Source organism: Heptranchias perlo, chromosome 12 (genome assembly GCF_035084215.1).
Source record: "Heptranchias perlo isolate sHepPer1 chromosome 12, sHepPer1.hap1, whole genome shotgun sequence".
Lineage (NCBI taxonomy): Eukaryota > Metazoa > Chordata > Chondrichthyes > Hexanchiformes > Hexanchidae > Heptranchias > Heptranchias perlo.
In genome coordinates, this window is record NC_090336.1 from 28,000,334 (window position 1) to 28,018,562 (window position 18,229).

General features: G+C 41.8%; 2 long non-coding RNA genes across 3 annotated transcripts in view; one reads left to right on the forward strand and one right to left on the reverse strand.

The window, feature by feature from the left end:
• Positions 1 to 18,229, forward strand: part of LOC137327696 (uncharacterized) — a 333,654-nt gene that overhangs the window by 112,092 nt on the left and 203,333 nt on the right. The gene's annotated exons all lie outside the window — the stretch shown is intronic.
• On the reverse strand, positions 1,335 to 18,207 carry LOC137327695 (uncharacterized). Of its 2 annotated transcripts, none has more exons than XR_010964519.1 (3): positions 18,146 to 18,207; positions 11,256 to 11,398; positions 1,335 to 1,491 (listed from the first exon to the last, which is right to left on the reverse strand). It is a non-coding gene; the product is annotated as an uncharacterized lncRNA (long non-coding RNA). The 2 variants fall into 2 exon arrangements; XR_010964520.1 differs by lacking the exon at positions 18,146 to 18,207 and adding an exon at positions 13,819 to 13,906.

Below are 18,229 nucleotides of genomic sequence, written 5' to 3' on the forward strand. Positions count from 1 at the left end.
CACAAATTGAATAAAGTAGGATTAATTTTTTAAAACCAAAGCAGATGGTTGTTTTATGTGTATTTTTGACTGAGATGGGGCAGGCACTTCACTGTTTGAATCACTCTGCCCAGCTGCACTGCACGCACCAGGAGCAGACTGTCCAGTAATTGATGCTACAGTTCTCCGGATTATTCATTGCCTGACTCAAAGACACAACGGGAAGTAATATGTCATTTGCAGACTTGATGAGAATGAATGAATGAATCTTGAGTCATGGTGCAGTATACAAAGGAATATAATCCCACATAACGCTGCACCCCCGTCCTTTTTAAGAAATTTGGGCCCAATATTCCCCTCACCACAGAAACACGAATAATGTGTGAGTCACTTTCAGTGGGAAGTGCAATCCCAGCTTTTCAGTGTAATCATTTTGCTTTGCTTCACAGCGTCAAGTGCAACAATCTGTGGGATAATTAATATTAATTGAAATTATAATTAAATTCCTGATTCACTTTCATAGGAATGTGGAGGACGGAAAGAGACTATTTCAGTCAATCTGTCTGCTCCCAAAGTTTGAAAAATGCTGTACATTGCTTTACCTTTCGTTCCTTTCTCTGCCAAATATTCATCCAGTCCCCATTTGGGTTTCCTAACGTTATCCAACCGTACGACCTCTCCACACAGTCTGTTCTGTGCATTCCTACCTCAGTGTAAAGCAGTTCCCTCTTCTGAGCTTGAGTCCATGCTCTCTAATTGTTGTATTTTATAATAGTGTAACAACAGTTACAACTGACTGGCAGTGAGGAAATGGCATCACTCGACAAAGAAAGGTTAGAGGAAAATTAATTTTGGGAACCCGTAACTCAATGGGATCAGTGGTAGGTAAGTATTTCCCCTCATTGGATTTCCATTGATAAGCAGAGTCATTGCCATTGCTTCTGCTCTCTGAGATGACGATATTGACAACACAGGGTTGAGTCACTGCCCAGTCATAGTGAAACATTGGTAAAACCCAATACTGTTGCAAGTGGGAGTGAGGGGAATCAAAATACAATGCATTATGTCCATGCACCATGGAAATTCTCCTCATGCATTTTTACCTGGCATAGGACTAATACAATTTTTCTGATAAATATTAAGAACATTTTTAGTGATAGTGCCATAAAACAGGATGGCAACATCTTCAGAATATTTCTAATCTTAACAGCTTCAGCCATGAGCCAATAGTGAGCATTTTCTTTCTCTTTGGGGCAAATGAGTGGTTTGAGGGACCCAAATACCAATTATCTCCTCTTGAGGAAGCCATCATCAATGGAAATAAAGTCATGAACAGCTGATCTTTAACCTGAGAATTTATTTGTGAGAAAACAAATCAAGTAATTTCTCTTCAGCTACACCAATGGCTCAGTTAGAAGGCCAGTAAGTAATTGTGTGACACAAACCATGTTTGATCTCCAATCTGTTCTCAGCCAGGGCAGCAGTTGCATGCTTCAATTAGCCTCAGGGCCCCTAGGTTAGGAAGCAGAAAAAAAGAATCAGCGAGGGTTCCACTTCTGCTCACCTTGCTGGAAAGTGTGCCGTGTGGGTGTCAGGTGAGGGCAGGATCAGGATTGACAGTGGCCACTTAGATGAGGCACTGGCACTCATGGGAGCACACCAACAAGAGACAATGGGGATAATTTTGACTTTGTGCGATTGTGTAAAACAGGTGATAGCGAAATGGCAACCCATTTTACATCTCTCCTGATTTTTATTTCCATTAACATCAAGCCGATTCACTACCACCCATTTTACACCACAAAGTCAAAATTACACCCAATATGTTCAGAACAGGAGGAGGGAAGACAAATTAGAAGGAAAACATATTCTCCACAGGGACTCCTGAATGTGGTGCTTTTCATACATAGAAGGCACAACAACACAGTGAAAATTTCACACACAGTTGAAGACTCATAACCCACTAAGGTGAGCTGCTCACTTGCATTTTCAGATCTGCTTTCAAAATGCTTTCCTGCAAAAATCAAAATTGAAAACAGCGCAGGGACTCTCTCCAATAGCAATTGAAGACAAGTCAGAAAAATCTGTTTTTTTTTATTATGGTTCTTTATTTTCTGCGTCTCTCTGCACCTTCCCTTAAGTGAGCTGGCAGGTTGGCACCTTGTTTCCATTCTTTTACCAGTTCACTCTTAACTAACCACTAGGAGGCAGGCAGGTGCAGGCCCGAATGCCTTTTCCTCCAATTTTTCAAGTGCTGGGCCTTCAATTGATGAATCTGCCCAGGATAGGGTTACCAAGACCTGGGAAACACACACCTTACCACAGTGATACATTGTGCAATTCACATCATAATGCCAACTCCAATTAGACACAAAGGACAGATTCAATAACACATTAGCAGAAGTAGGGCTGCTGGATACTATACAGTGTTTGGGCAAATTAACATTAAGGAAACATGGGGGTAGAGTTTCCACTTTGGGCGCAATCGGGAAATTTCACCTAAAATGCACCCGAAATTGCGCTGGTTACGTGACAGTTCAAGTTTACGATAAAATTCATTTGCATAATCATGAACGTAAAATCTTCAATGAACCAGCGCAGTTGGGCAGTGTAATAGAACGTAATTGTTTTTTCTCTTCCCATTAAAAAGTATTCCTTGATGTATCTAAGAGTGGTAACCTGGTGGAGATTTATTAAAATAAGCATTTTTAATAAGGGTGTCGAGTCCTCCACCTGTGAGTAACCTGATTTAAAATCACCGAAAATGACTTTAAAAATGATACTGAACCATTTAATTGGTGTAATTCAGTTTCTTAGTAAATTAAATATTTTTTGATATGAAAAACTTTTAAAACATGCCCACTAGTGCTTGTGTGCTTTAGAAAATGAGTGTAATTTGAAGATCCGTCCTGAACTAGCGCAATCGGCAGAAACGTGCAATTTTGCCCTGGGGAGCGTGGCCAGTTTCGTGGGCTGGGCCTGATCCGTTTGAATTGAATCTTGAACCAGCATAAAAGATCGTGGAAAACACGAACATAAGTGGTTTGGGGCGAAACCCACTTACATTTCCCCGATCTTTTGTGCTGGTTCAGCTGATTCAGATCATGTTGATATTACTGGCGTAAACAAACGGAAGCTCGACCTCAATATATTTTTTTCCAGTGCAGCTTTAGAAAACAGATTTGACATTAGAAATAAATAGTGGATTTTGAATAGTACAAGATGCTTTACAGTTGAAATGTAAATCTGAGCTGTTAGAAAGAAAGAAAGAATTTGCATTTATTTAGCAAGTTATCACCTACTTAAGATGCCCCAAAACACTTCACAACCAATGAATTACTTTTGAAATGCGGTCACTAATGTTATGTATGCAAATGCAGCAGCCATTTTGAGCACAGCAAGATTCCACAATCGACAAATGGCAAGTATAACAGTTAATGTGTTTTTAGTAATGATGGTTGATGGAAGAATGTGTCCAGGATACTGGGAGAACTCCATGCACTTCCTTGCATAGTGCCATGGGATCCTTAATGTGCACATGAACCACCAGAACAGATAGATGGGCCCTCAGCTTAGTGTCTCATCCAAAAGACTGCACCTCCGACAATGCAGCACTCCCTAAGTACTACACTGAAGTGTCAGTATAGATTATGAGCTCAAGTACTGGAGCTGGGCTTTAGAACCATATATCCAGGAAATGACCATGTGAATTGCCAACCCTTAATCCCTGCTTCAGGAGTTTAAATATCTTCTTGTCTGTCGACACATCTTATGTTCCATAACATACACATAGCTGCCCAGCATGGTGTTGCAAAAGCGTTGTAAGACGATGAGACAGAGCAGATTATTCCATGTAAACACAGGTAAATGTATGCCATCACGTCAGTGCCAGTCTGTGCATTACTTTGATGCTGTGCCATTAGCAGCAGGCCCTGTATTTCCTCCTGCAATGCAACACATAGGAGGTAACTATGACCCCACAGTAGAAAATGTGGGCTTGCTTTCTATTCACCTTTCAAAAGGACAATTAGGAACTGGTAGCATGCTGGTAAATGAGGAGAGTGGTGCTCTGAAGACGCGTGTAACTGCTTGAGAGCCACACTCTTGGTGCTGTGAGTCAATGTAGAAAGAGCCTAAAATATGAACTGCACTTTAGAAATGGAGGTCCCTTTAAGAGCTGATTCTAAGCAGTTTGTTCTCCTGTGGTAAATATGGCAGAGAGTGAGTGGATTACTCATCCCAATTTTTGAATTGTTTACATCCTTCTATCTTGTTTTTGCCATGACATAATCTTAAAGGATTTTACCAATTTTCATGGCATGTTATGTAATTACACAGAAAATATGACTAAAAATGATGTGACATCATCCAAACTTCATGGTGCTTTTAGTTATTGTCTTGTTGTAATGCACATTCTCATTCTTAGTTTCAGTGAGGCCCTCCTACCCATACACAGGACCCACTGCTATAATGACTGTGACTTGCGCTTGTCTGTAATTGCACAAGATACCAGCCGCAATACATCAGCTACATCAATAAATTTTGGCTCATGCTGGAAAAACAGGAAGGGAAATTCCAGCACATGTAAGGATGTATCAGACTAGTTGAAATAAAAGGGGCAGCACAATGTGAAGTGTTGAAGCTCCACTGCACTGTGAGATGGAGCAGTATATTGCAGATCTGTGTTCATGGTTCTTAGAATTCAGCTGGATAGTGTAGTGGTTATGGTACTGGTCTTGTTAACTAGAAGTTGTGAGTTCAAGTCCCACCATAGCAAGAAACCTGGAGTGGGAAGGGGAGGATCCAGTTGTCGTCGTCCACGTAGGTACCAACGACATAGGTGGGACTAAGAAAGAGATTCTGCTGAGGGAGTTTGTGCAGCTAGGGACTAAATTAAAAAGCAGAACCTCAAAGGTGATAATCTCTGGATTATTACCTGATCCACAAACAAATTGGCACAGGGTAAATCAAATCAGAGAGATGAATGCTCGGCTCAAAGATTGGTGTGGGAGAAGTGGGATTCGATTCATGGGGCACTGGCACCAGTACTGGGGAAAGGGGGAACTGTTCCGTTGGGATGGGCTTCACCTGAACCATGCTGGGACCAGTGTTCTGGCAAACCGAATAACTAGGGCGGTAGAGAAGGCTTTAAACTAAATAGGGGTGGGGGGGGGGTCTCAGGTGGGGCAAAGTTTAGACTGATAAAGAGAAAAGACAAAGAACTAGTACAGGAAAGTGATGGGGGTAATGATAAACAGAGTGTGTCAGGAAGGGACAGAGCGTACAAACATAAGAGTGCACTAGAAAATGGGGCCAGGGTAGGAAAGAATGGTAAAATTATAAAATTAAAGGTTCTTTAGCTGAATGCACGCAGCATTCGTAATAAGATAGATGAATTGACGGCACAAATAGAAACAAATGGGTATGATCTCATGGCCATCACAGAGACGTGGTTGCCAGGTGACCAAGATTGGGAGCTAAATATTCAGGGTTATTTAACATTTCGAAAGGATAGTAAAAAAGATAAAGGTGGTGGGGTAGCTCTGTTAATAAAGGATGAAATTGGTATAATAGTGAGAAATGATCTTGGCTCAGAAGATCAAGATGTCAAATCAATTTGGGTGGAGGTAAGAAATAGCAAGGGAAAGAAATCACTGGTGGGAGTAATATATAGGCCCCCTAACAGTAGCTACACTGTAGGGCAAAATATAAATCAGGAAATAAGGGGGGCTTGTAAAAAAGGTAATGCAATAATCATGGGCGATTTTAACTTTCACATAGATTGGACAAATCAAATTGGCAAAAATAGCCCTGAGGAGGAGTTCACAGAGTGTGTTAGGGACTGTTTCTTAGACCAATACGTCGGGGAACCAACCAGGGAACAGGCCATTTTGGATCTGGTAATGAAACAGGATTAATTAATGATCTCAAATTAAAGGATCCCTTGGGAAGCAGTGATCATAACATGATAGAATTTCACATCCAGTTTGAGAGCAAGGATCTCGGGTCTGAAACTTAAATAAGGGCAATTATGAAGGAATGAGAGCGGAATTGGCTAAAGTGGACTGGGTAAACAGATTAGATGGTATGATGGTGGATAAGCAGTGGCAAACATTTAAAAAGATATTTTATGACTCGCAACAAAAATATATTCCTGTGAGGAGGAAAGACTCCACAAAAAGGGTGAACCAACCATGGCTAACTAAGGAAGTAAAGGATGGTATCAGGTTAAAAGAAAAAGCATACAACATGGCAAAGATTACTGGTAAGCCCGAAGATTGGGAAAACTTTAAAAACCAGCAAAGGATGACTAAAAGAATAATAAAGAGGGAGAAAATAAATTATGAAAGTAAACTAGCAAGAAATATAAAAACTGACAGTAAAAGCTTCTACAAGTATATAAAAAGGAAAAGGGTAGCTAAAGTAAACATTGGTCCCTTAGAGGATGAGACTGGGGAAATAATAATGGAAAACAAGGAAATGGCAGATATTACCAATAATAGTAGAAAATCAAGGGGCAAAGGGGAGGGAGGAACTAAAAACAATCACTATCACTGGAGAAAAAGTACTAGGTAAACTAATGGGTCTAAAGGCTGACAAGCCCCCTGGACCTGATGGCTTCATCCGAGGATCTTAAAGGAAGTGGCTACAGAGTTAGTGGATGCATTGGTTGTAATCTTCCAGAATTCACTAGATTCTGGAAAGGTCCCAGCGGATTGGAAAACCTCAAACGTAACATCCCGATTCAAGAAGGGAGTGAGACAGAAAGCAGGTAACTATAGACCAGTTAGCCTAATATCTGTCAATGGGAAAATGCTAGAATCCATTATTAAGGAAGTAGTAGGACATTTGGAGACATAATACAATCAAGGAGAGTCAACATGGTTTTATGAAGGGGAAATCGTGTCTGACAAATTTGTTAGAGTTCTTTGAGGAAGTAACAGGCAGGGTGGATAAAGGGGAACCAATGGATGCAGTATATTTGGATTTCCAAAAGGCATTCGATAAGTTGCCACATAAAAGGTTATTGCACAAGAAAATAGCTCATGGTGTTCGGGGTAATATACTGGCATGGATAGAGGATTGGCTAACTAAAAGAAAACAAAGAGTCGGGATAAAAGGGTCATTTTCAAAATAGCAATCTGTAACTAGTGGGGTGCCACAGGGATCAGTGCTGGGGCCTCAACTATTTACAATATATATCAATGACTTGGATGAAGGAACAGAGTGTCTTGTGGCCAAATTTGCTGATGATACAAAGATAGGTGGAAAAGCAAGTTGTGATGAGGACACAAAGTGTCTGCAAAGGGATATTGACAGGTTAACGTATGGGCAAAAATTTGGCAGATGGAATATAATGTGGGAAAATGTGAAGTCATCCACTTTGGGAGGAAAAATAAAAAAGCGAAATATTATTTGAATGGAGAAATAGTACAAAATGCTGCGGTACAGAGGGATCTGGGTGTCCTCGTACATGAAACACAAAAAGTCAACATACAGGTGCAGCAGGTAATCCGGAAGGCAAACGGAATATTGGGATGGAGTATAAAATCAGGGAAGTCATGCTACAACTGTACAGGGTGCTGGTGAGATCACACCTGGAGTACTGCGTACAGTTCTGCTGCCCTTATTTAAGGAAGGACATACTTGCATTGGAGGCAGTTCAGAGAAGGTTCACTAGGTTGATTCCAAGTATGGAAGGGTTGTCTTATGAGGAAAGATTGAACAGATTGGGTCTATACTCATTGGAGTTTAGAAGAATGAGAGGAGATCTTATTGAAACATACAAGATTTTGAGGGGACTCGATAGGGTAGATGCTGAGAGGATGTTACCCCTCATGGGGGAATCTAAAACTAGGGGGCATAGTATCAAAATAAGGGGTCACCCGTTTAAGACGGAAATGAGGAGGAATTTCTTCTCCCAGAGGGTCGTGAATCTTTGGAATTCTTTACCCCAAAAAGCTGTGGAGGCTGAGTCATTGAATACATTCAAGGCTGAGTTAGACAAATTTTTGATCAGCAAGGGAGTCAAAGGATATGGAGAAAGGGCGGCTAAGTGGAGTTGAGGTAAAAATCAGATCAGCCATGATCTCATTAAATGGCGGAGCAGGCTCAAGGGGCCGAATGGCCTACTCCTGCTCCTATCTCTTATGGTCTAAGTTGTGCAATTGAATTCAATAAATCTGGTAATTTGTGATCAGGAAAGCTGCTGCATTGACATGAAAACCAACTGGTTCACGAATATCCTTCAGCAAAGTGAACCTGTCATCCCTTTCTGGTCTGGACTACATGTGACTACAGCTAGCACTATTTGATTCATTCTTAAAGCCCTCTGGTGGTATAGCAAGCTGCTCAGTTGTACAAACAATCCCAACAGTGGCTCATTACTTTCTTAGGGCAATTACAGAAGGGCAGTAAATGTGGCTTTGAAGTGCTGCCCACATCCTGAGAACAAATAAAAACAAAATTGTTCTATGATGGGAATCAGCTAATTGAAGATTACATGCTTGATGGCAGGGAGCAAGGAAGAATCAGTTTAGGCTTCTTCCATTCATTTCTTGGAGACTGGCTTTAGAATGGCACTGGCAGAGATCAACCAGGTCTCATGCCGACTATCGGAACTAAGCAAAATGCTTTGCATTGCAAGTTTATAGAAGGAAAGTGAAATAAAAGAAAGACTAGTTCAAATGAAATATTGCATCAAAGGGTTTCTAGGCCAGTGTTGGAAACTACCAGTAAAATAGGAACAAGGAGTTTGAACAGTAGCAATACAGTGCTGGGCTCATATTGTTTGTCGGTCGATAAGAGGTGATAGATACAACATTCTGCAATCAAGATGTCATAGAATAGAATCGTAAAAAGGTTACAGCACGGAAGGAGGCCATTCGGCCCATTGAGTCCGTGCTGACTCTATGCAAGAGCAATCCAGCTAGTCCCACTCCCCCACCCTATCCCCGTAGCCCTGCAGATGTTTTCCTTTCAAGTACTTATGAAGTTCCCTTTTGAAGGCCATAATTGAATCTGCCTCCACCACCCCCTCGGGCAGTGCATTCCAGATCAGTAACATTCACGCCAGACAAGTGCCAGGCAATGACCATCTCCAACAAGAGAGAGTCTAATCACCTCCCCTTGACATTCAACGGAATTACCATCGCCGAATCACCCACCATCAACATCCTGGAGGTCACCATTGACCAGAAACTTAACTGGAACAGTCATATAAATAGTGTGGCTACAAGACCAGGTCAGAGGCTAGGTATTCTGTGGCGAGTGACTCACCTCCTGACTCCCCAAAGCCTTTCCACCATCTACAAGGCACAAGTCAGGAGTGTGATGGAATACTCTCCACTTGCCTGGATGAGGGCAGCTCCAACAATGCTCAAGAAGCTCAACACCATCCAGGACAAAGCAGCCTGCTTGATTGGCACCCCATCCACCACCCTAAACATTCACTCCCTTCACCACCGGCGCACTGTGGCTGCAGTGTGTACCATCCACAGGATGCACTGCAGCAACTCGCCAAGGCTTCTTCGACAGCACCTCCCAAACCCGCGACCTCTACTACCTGGAAGGACAAGAGCAGCCAGCACATGGGAACAACATCACCTGCACGTTCCCCTCCAAGTCACACACCATCCCGACTTGGAAATATATCGCCGTTCCTTCATCGTCGCTGGGTCAAAATCCTGGAACTCCCTTCCTAACAGCACCGTGGGAGAACCTTCACCACACGGATTGCAGCGGTTCAAGAAGGCGGCTCACCACCACCTTCTCGAGGGCAATTAGGGATGGGCAATAAATGCCGGCCTCGCCAGCGACGCCCACATCCCATGAACAAATTTTTTAAAAATTCCAGATCCTAACCTTTCACTGTGTAAAAAAGTTTTTCCTCATGTCACCTTTGGTTCTTTTGCCAATCACCTTAAATCTATGACTTCTGGTTCTTGACCCTTCCGCCAATAGAAACAGTTTCTCTCTATCTACTCTGTCTAGACCCTTCTTGATTTTGAATACCTCTATCAAATCTGCTCGCAACCTTCTCTGTTCCAAGGAGAACAACCCCAGCTTCCCCAGTCCATCCACGTAACTCAAGTCCCTCACCCCTGGAATCATTCTAGCAAATTTCTTCTGCACCCTCTCTAAGACCTTCACATCTTTCCTGAAGTGCGGTGCCCAGAACTAGACACAATACTCCAGTTGTGGATAAACCAGTGTTTTATAAGGGTTCATCATGACTTCCATACTTTTGCACTCTATGCCTCTATTTATAAAGCCCAGGATCCCATTTACTTTTTTAACTGCTTTCTCAACCTGCCCTGCTACCTTCAACGATTTGTGCACATATAATTCCAGGTCTCTCTGTTCCTGTACCCCTTTTAGAGTTGTGCCCTCTAATTTATATTGCCTCTCCTCGTTCTGCGTTAAATTTCTGTGTTAAATTTCATTTGCCACGTGTCCGCCCATGCCACCAGCCTGCCTATATTCTCTTGAAGTCTATCACTATCCTCCTCACTGTTTACTACCCTTCCAAGTTTTGTGTCATCTGCAAATTTTGAAATTGTGCACCCAAGTCCAAGTCATTAATATATATCAAGAAAATGTCGTGTGGAAGGAAAAGTGCAACAGGAGGAGGAGGAGGTCGAGGGGAAAGGTTCCATATAAAATGCCTGCTTGCTGGCTGCATTTGATCTTGGGTGTCAACTTTGGCTGCAAGAGGTAACTGAGTGCTGCTGTGAATATGTCAATAATTCTTAGGTTTAGGTACAATTCTTAGATTTAGGGACAATTCAATGTAATTTCCTTTACTTTGAAGAACCCGTTTTGATGTGAAATTTAAAGAAGTAAATTTAAAATTTAAAGAAGACCATGTGCACCAATTTGTGTCAAACTATCGCAACTTAAAGAAACACAGTCATAATGGGGTTGAATTTTGTGCTCATCAACGATTAAAGGATCTCGACGCTGGGTAATGGAGCCTTTTCACTTTCTGTAATCAAGTATCAGCATCGGGCTCTCATTGAGAATCACACTCCCTCCCATCTACTCCATCTACTCCAAAAAAAATGTCTTAACTCCAGCCTTGGCAGAACTTCTACTATTGAACCAGTGTCTATGTTCAAATTCTCACACAAGCAATTGGTATCTGTCAGTTTGTGCCAAATTATGGGCACGTTTTATACTTGGAATTTGCAGGAACGAGGACCGAGGAACTAGGTTACAATTGCTTATCCAATTTTGCTGGAGATCCTTATAGCCAGGAAACAGAAATAATTTACCTCCCATCAGAAGTGCACTGTCATTGGAGCAGGGCCACAGATCCTGAACCTCCTGTTAGATGTGATTTAAATATTACAATCATGCACTGAGCATGTGTGTGGGTCCGATGAGAAGAGGAAATCTGGGCACTCCTGGGATCCTACTGTGTGAATAATAGGAATATAAAAATGTGTTGAAGGTTGATTGAAATATTTAAAAATAATCTTTACTCATCTATACTGTGAGAAAATAACAAGTCAACAGACATTTTCAACAGAGGAACAATAATCAATCAGGCCTGGATGTCCCGAATTGACAGAAAAAAGCACTAGAAAGCTTCTAGTGACTCAGGCAAGTAAAACCTCACAGGCCTGCTGTAGGGGCCCTTAACTGACATTGGAATAAAAGAAACAAGAAAATCTAGACATCTCACTGTAGTGTGACTAGTATCATTCCTCTGCTGATGCTGGTTAACAGGATGACTGAAACACTTTTTTGATTAATGCATTGGTACTCCCAAGCATCATATTTTTACTTTACTTAGCAAAGGGATATAACCCAGAAGAAGAAAAAGACAAGCAGGAGCTCAAATGTGTATGTCTCTGTTCATGGTGTTTATTTTACTGTGCCTTCCACTGCAATGTGCTCATGCTGCTATACCAGGTTGGGGTGGCAAGCAAGAGTCTAGGCACCCCTGCAGTCTGCCTTGGAAGGAGCTGGTAAGCGGACAGCAACCTGATGCCAAACAGTAGGTGGAGGAATAAGGGAAACGAGTGTGGGTATGAAGAATGATGGTAGGTGAATAGGAAGAGGGTGTTGGTTGGACTGTGACTGTTTCCTTTTGATATTCTGGGTGACCTGGAGCAGGTTTACAGTCAGCAGAGGGGGAGGGAAACCATTGTTAGTAGCTCAGAAGAAGCCCAAGCAAACAACTTCAGCAGCTGACAAGGAGGCTTGTAATTGTCTCCCCTCGTCTGCCTCCAAATAAGTCATATCACAAAAGGGAAGATGGCACTGCACTGAACATGACCTCCACCACTCAGTATAAAGGATGATCTGCATTCTGTAACAAGTAAAGAAGCAGCAAAGCCATTTTTTTATTCATAAAAGCCAAAAATAAAGACCTTTCTTGACAATATTAGCCTGTCCCTTAACACAGATAGCACCAAAATGGCAGTTCTGGAATCAGTAGCATCAGGTTTTTCTGGGAGCAGTTTAGCCCCAATCTGCAACTGATGCTACTAGAGGAAATCTGTATACCTTTGACATTCATTTTAATGTAATTTAAACGTTCCCTCTTTAGACGTACTTAGATACTTGGCCAGCAAAGCCATGGCAGAAGTTTGTGTGCAGTGCTGTTCAGGAGGAAAATTAAAGCAAAGGATGTCACCCTTTTTCCTCAGCATTCTATCCATTTTTGAGGCAATATTTGGGAACAGAGAAGAAAATTGGTCTTCATATGTCTACCTCGTTCCTGATCCACAGCTGCACTTGTTAGTTGTAAACCATAATTAGTTGACACTGCAGCACCTGGGCTTCTAAATGTGGAACTTAAATAGGATCCATGCACATAAAATTGATCTTAATCATTGTATTATACTCAGTGAATGACTTTGTACAAGGGAAACGCTTGACTGGGATTTGATCTTATCGGATTAGATTTCAATTTGGTGCGATATCTGTCAGATGTGTGCTCAGGTTGGAAATTTGACTTTACGTGGCAAAAACATGGGTTATTTAATGTTGAATCTGAAACCGAGGTATGCAGTTTAAACTGGTGGTGGTTCTTGCCATGATCCTATGAACAACTAAAACGAAAGTGTCAATATTTTGACATGTAGACCATGCAAATACTCCACAGTCTTGAGCATTGTCGCCAATTCAATTGGTTTGGTTCAACCATTTACATTTTTATCTTCTAATGTCCAAAGTGATGTGTATGCCTATCTGCCAATTGTGTGAAACTTAAATGGGTGGAGTTGAAATTATAATGCATGTTGTTTACATGCACAGCATAATAAGCAGAAAAAAAATCTGTGGGGTACTTAAAATATGATCCATGACAGAAGGTCCAACAGCAGCAGTGGAGAAGAGGATAAGATGATTCGGTTTAATTACTCTGAATTAGTACTTGTTGTGGTGAAGTTTCAAAAAATAAAGACCAATTCATTGACACAGGAAACAAAAGGTCCAAATCAAGTATAACATTACTATGAAATGTTGGTGAGAAGGCAACGTGTTTATAAAAAGAATAACCAGAAAAAATCATTCAGAGAAAAGTTATTTTTTATCAATAAGAAGCTTTTGAATTGGGGAAGGGGTTCCTCCATCCCACTGACCCATGGGTAGGTGCAGTCCATCTCTGTCCGATACTATAGTGTATTGACCAGTTCGGTGTCCTTGACACTTTAATCACAATGGATCAGTTGACATTCCCAAATGGTGCCAACAACAAATGTGTTCCAGTTACATGATTTCATAGCAATGGGTGTATGGAGGGTATGAATATAGAATTAGCTGATCGCATAAAGCAAGAGATAAACTTGTTGGTATTTTCTTAGCATGTACCAATACTGACATTACCAGAAATTCCTGTTGATCTGAATGTTCCTGGTCATCCCAAGGTACAGGGATGGGGCAGTTACTGCAGGGCTTCTCTGGATGGTGTGGGTGGCTCCCTCAGACAAAAAAAGAAACTTGATTTGGAAACTTGAGTTTACAACAGTGGAGTAAATATTTTAATTTTATAACCATTTGACAGAAGTTAATTTTGGCAATTCTTGTCTGCAAAGGCCTTTTTTAGTTATTGGTAAGGAGGCTTACGTATTTCAAAAAAAAAGTTTTAAATTAAATTGTGCCACGCAGTCAAGTGGCTTAATATATAAATACACCATGTAAATCATTGATATAGAATATGTTGAAGTACATCACAGAATACATAATGGACCAGCCCATTTAGATGCCGAATTCAGCCCAATATTTAGAAGAAATAGGAATAATGGCCACTGGCATTACCCATGATACCTGCCATTTAGTAACTGCTCTATAGTGGAGGAGCCTGTGCCAATGGGAAGCTGGAAAATCTGAATTTCCTGTGATAGTGACTTGGCAAGAATCAGATTAGAAAGTTAAGAGGACAGAGAGACGGTTGCCTGTCAAAAAGCTAAAGAAAGACTTTTCAGAAGAAAATGCAAGAGTATAGTTACTGAAAAAGATGAAAATGAGTTTGAGAAAAACATTCTATCCCTCATATAATCAAGACTTGGCTATTAAGGAAAATTACTCATGAAGAGTGACAGTCACTCATTTTGATTTAAAAGTGTGACTTATGTTGAAGTATGTCAATCTTAACAATAAACAAAGCTTTGCATGGTTTAATAAGTTTGCGATCTACCCTATTTTCAATCTATGTTGCCTCCTAACATTTTTTGCAATGTTGACTGGTAGAGAGAAAAAGGGTCAATGAAAAAGGGGCGTGGTTTATATTGTAGTTTAGATAAAACAAGATTTTTTAAAAATCATAGAATATAACGTGTTTAGTAGGTGGATGGTAGACCTGGGTCTGTAACCTCAGGTCAAGGTGTAGTTCTGCAGCCATAGATTTGAAATCAATGTGCAGGCCAAGCCTTGCCTAGAGCTTGACCCAGTGAAAGGAGACCAGAGATGTCTTGAGACTGCTGACAAGGTGTTCCTTCTCAGTCCATGAAATAAATATGGTTGAGCTGCTTCAGTTATATAACAGACATTTTTCCTATGTATGACTTCCTATAGAAAAACGACAAACTGCTTGCAAACATGCAGCTATGGCTTTCGTAAGTGTGGCAAAATGACCCAGTATGTTCTGTTGTAGTGGTTATACCTATGATAGTAGTAAACAAACCATTATTTGATAATATAGCAGCTGTGTGGTGAATGAAAGCTCCAATATTATCACAATCGCGTGGGTCAGCAAACTTGTTCTTTGTTTTCCAAATTGTTACGTTTCAATCTGCTCAGTAGAATCACCTAACCATTTGTTTGCATGACTTTTCTAGGTTTAAAAAAACCTAATGGATTGAAATCCCAAAATATATTGAATTTGATAAACATGATGCCCAGTTCCTCCCCATTAGATATCTCTTTATTTACACATAGTTGCTAGTGAGTCATCCACTATCCCTCACTTAAGAAAAATAAAAATCTTTTTTTGTGGGGTAAGTGGTTTCATGTATCTGGTGTCTTTGACAGGTACAGCAGCTGTATAAATGGCGTTTGTCTGCACATAGAAATAGAACGAAACTCACACCAGTGTTAACTAGAACATGAATTGCTCCGTGCTTCCACATTTCAAGCTTCCTCACATCTCAAGTTGTTTTATGACTATTGTCTCCCTCTATAGAGTCCCAACCCATAGTGTGTGCAGTCGCACGTTTCGTGTTCAGATTTTCATCTGAAATTAAAAGGCGTTTTCACAAGTTTGGAAGGGGAAGCATGTAATAATGCATGTACAAATGATCTTCAAAATGCCCGATATTTTGCATTTTGATGTATTGTCATAACCTTTTCAGGGGTTACTGCCCTCCTTCAACAAAATGTGAAAATTAAAAACCAAACCCGCAAGGCACGGCATACTGTCCTGTTTCACAGTTCTTGGTTTAGTCCACTCTGCTGTGGGATGGTCCAAGTAGAAGGGGGAGACATTCCCAGACTGTATGGGGTTGATTTTTATGTGAAGGCTTCCATAGGGCGGGAGTGGTAGGCAGAGAGGCCTGCCCAATGGAAGTGGACTAAGGCCCGAATCATTTTCATGGTTGGACCTCATTAGCATTCCAATGGTGAACTGCTTGTGCTTTTGGAGCTACTTGTCAATCGGAGGGGGTGGGAAATGCAACGACTCCACCACGCAGTCATGGTAAGGGCTGCCGAAGGTCAGGCATCGGGGGGTGGGGGAGAGGGCATGATTTTTGTGGGACGAGGAGGAGCAATAATGCTCATTGATCCTCCTGGCCCTTCACAAATTATTTAAAAGCCTTTTTTACACATATTTTTGAGCGGCCTGCAGTGGTTCCTGGCTCAATGCCAGGCACCAATGGGTTGTTGCATTTCCCACCCCCTCCGATTGACAAGTAGCTCCAAAAGCAGCAGTGCTGCGCTGCTGATTTAATTGTGTAACCGCCCATTCCTGCCTGGCAGGGGTTATGGAAATCAGTCCGTGTGTGTGTACCTTATCGTGTTTGCCTCAAAATAACACTGACTGGGACCTGACAATAGATCACCTTTTTCCCTGTTTGACTGCAAGTGGTGTGAGGATTGGGGAGAGCAAAGGTATTGGGACAAAAATAGCAGAATTTCACACCCTGAATATTTTGCTTGAGCTGGAAGTGCAGCTTTTTGTGAAAAAAATAATAGGAATGGAAATATATTTAAGAAAAACATTCTCCTGCCAGGTACATTGACTTCACACACTCGTTGTCAATGGAAACATAAGCACATAGATGTAAAGGTATAATTTTCACAATTAAACCATTACTAAAAGAAATTTTGATTATTACAGGGATTCATTTAAAATACTATCTTTTAAGATTTTCTTCAGAGATAAGATTGTTGCTGAAAGGTGACGGTTAACTGTTTCTTGTGTGTTGCTCTTGTTTTTCAAAATCTGTTTGTAATTTGGAGGCAGAGTGGTTCCACTCTCACCTCTGGGTCAGAAGGTTAAGGGTCTAAGTCCCACTCCAGAACTTGAGCTCATAATCTAGGCTGACACCTCAGTGTAGAGCCAAGGGGATGCTGCTTTATCTGGGATGCTGTCTTTTAGATGAGATATTAAGCTGTGAACCAGTCTGCTGTTCAGGTGCATGTAAATTTGAAGTGGAGCAGGGAATTCTCCTGGTGTTCTGGCGAATATTCTCCTCTGAGTCAATGACAACAGTCAACAGATTAACTGGTCATTTAGCTCATTGCCGTTTGTGGGAGCCTGCTATGGCCAAATCGATTGCTGCATAAGAGCAGTGAGTGCACGTCAAGAAATATAACTAAATGGCTGTGAAATGCTTTGCGATGTCCTGGAATTGCTAATTAGTTCCAGCGCAAAGAAAAATTGCATAAAGGGAAGAGGAATGCTGTGAAAGGGTTAGGCCCATGGTAGTCTTGATACAGAGGTTCTAATTAGGGTTAAGACTTCAGGTAAATTCACATTTTGGACTGGATTTGGAATATTTGAAATTCAGACTTAACAAAGCTGGGTGCATGAATGAGAAAGAAGGTGCACAAGATGACCAGAGAGTTGGTCAGCAGGTACTGAATGCATGTCAACAGTTTATATTATTGCAATCCTTTTCTGGCTTCATAAATTACCTGAATCTTAGGGCTTCCTTGGCCAACACGCGCCCCCCCCATCCGAAACACTGATTCATTCATTGCCTGGTAGGATATGTTATACACAAAGTCCCAATATTTATGGGGGGGCGGGTGGAAGAGGGGGAAAGAGCGTGTTTGCGGGGAGGAAACACAGAAATACCGGGCAGGTCCTCATTATCATTTTTTATTCTGTTTCCTGCCCGGCAGCTGGACAGATAGATGGCTGGCTGGCTGCAGGCCGAGAAAGCCCACGGTAGAAGGCTGCAGCTCAGGACTGTTGGGGACAGTCCCCGGCAATCGGCAAAGATCACAGGGCATGTGGGGGGGGGGGGATTGGACCGGCAAGAGGGAGGGAGGGAAAGATCGCGGGATATGGGGGTGGGGGGTCGGCAGATCGTGGGGCATAAGTGGAGGGGGGTCAGCCATTCGCGGGGCAGAAGGCTCGGGATCAGGATTTGAGGGGGGTGTTGTTGGCCGATCACGGCAGTGAGGATCGGTAGAAGATTTACTTGAGGGGCCGAGGGAAGGCATCCTGCTCCTCCTGTCTCACAAGCAGTGCTGGAAAAGCACTTACCTGCTTGATCTGGCAGTTCCCGTCTCCATTCAGCTGCCAGGTTTCCTGAGCCCTGAGAAACCCGGCCAGCCAGCGTTAAATTTA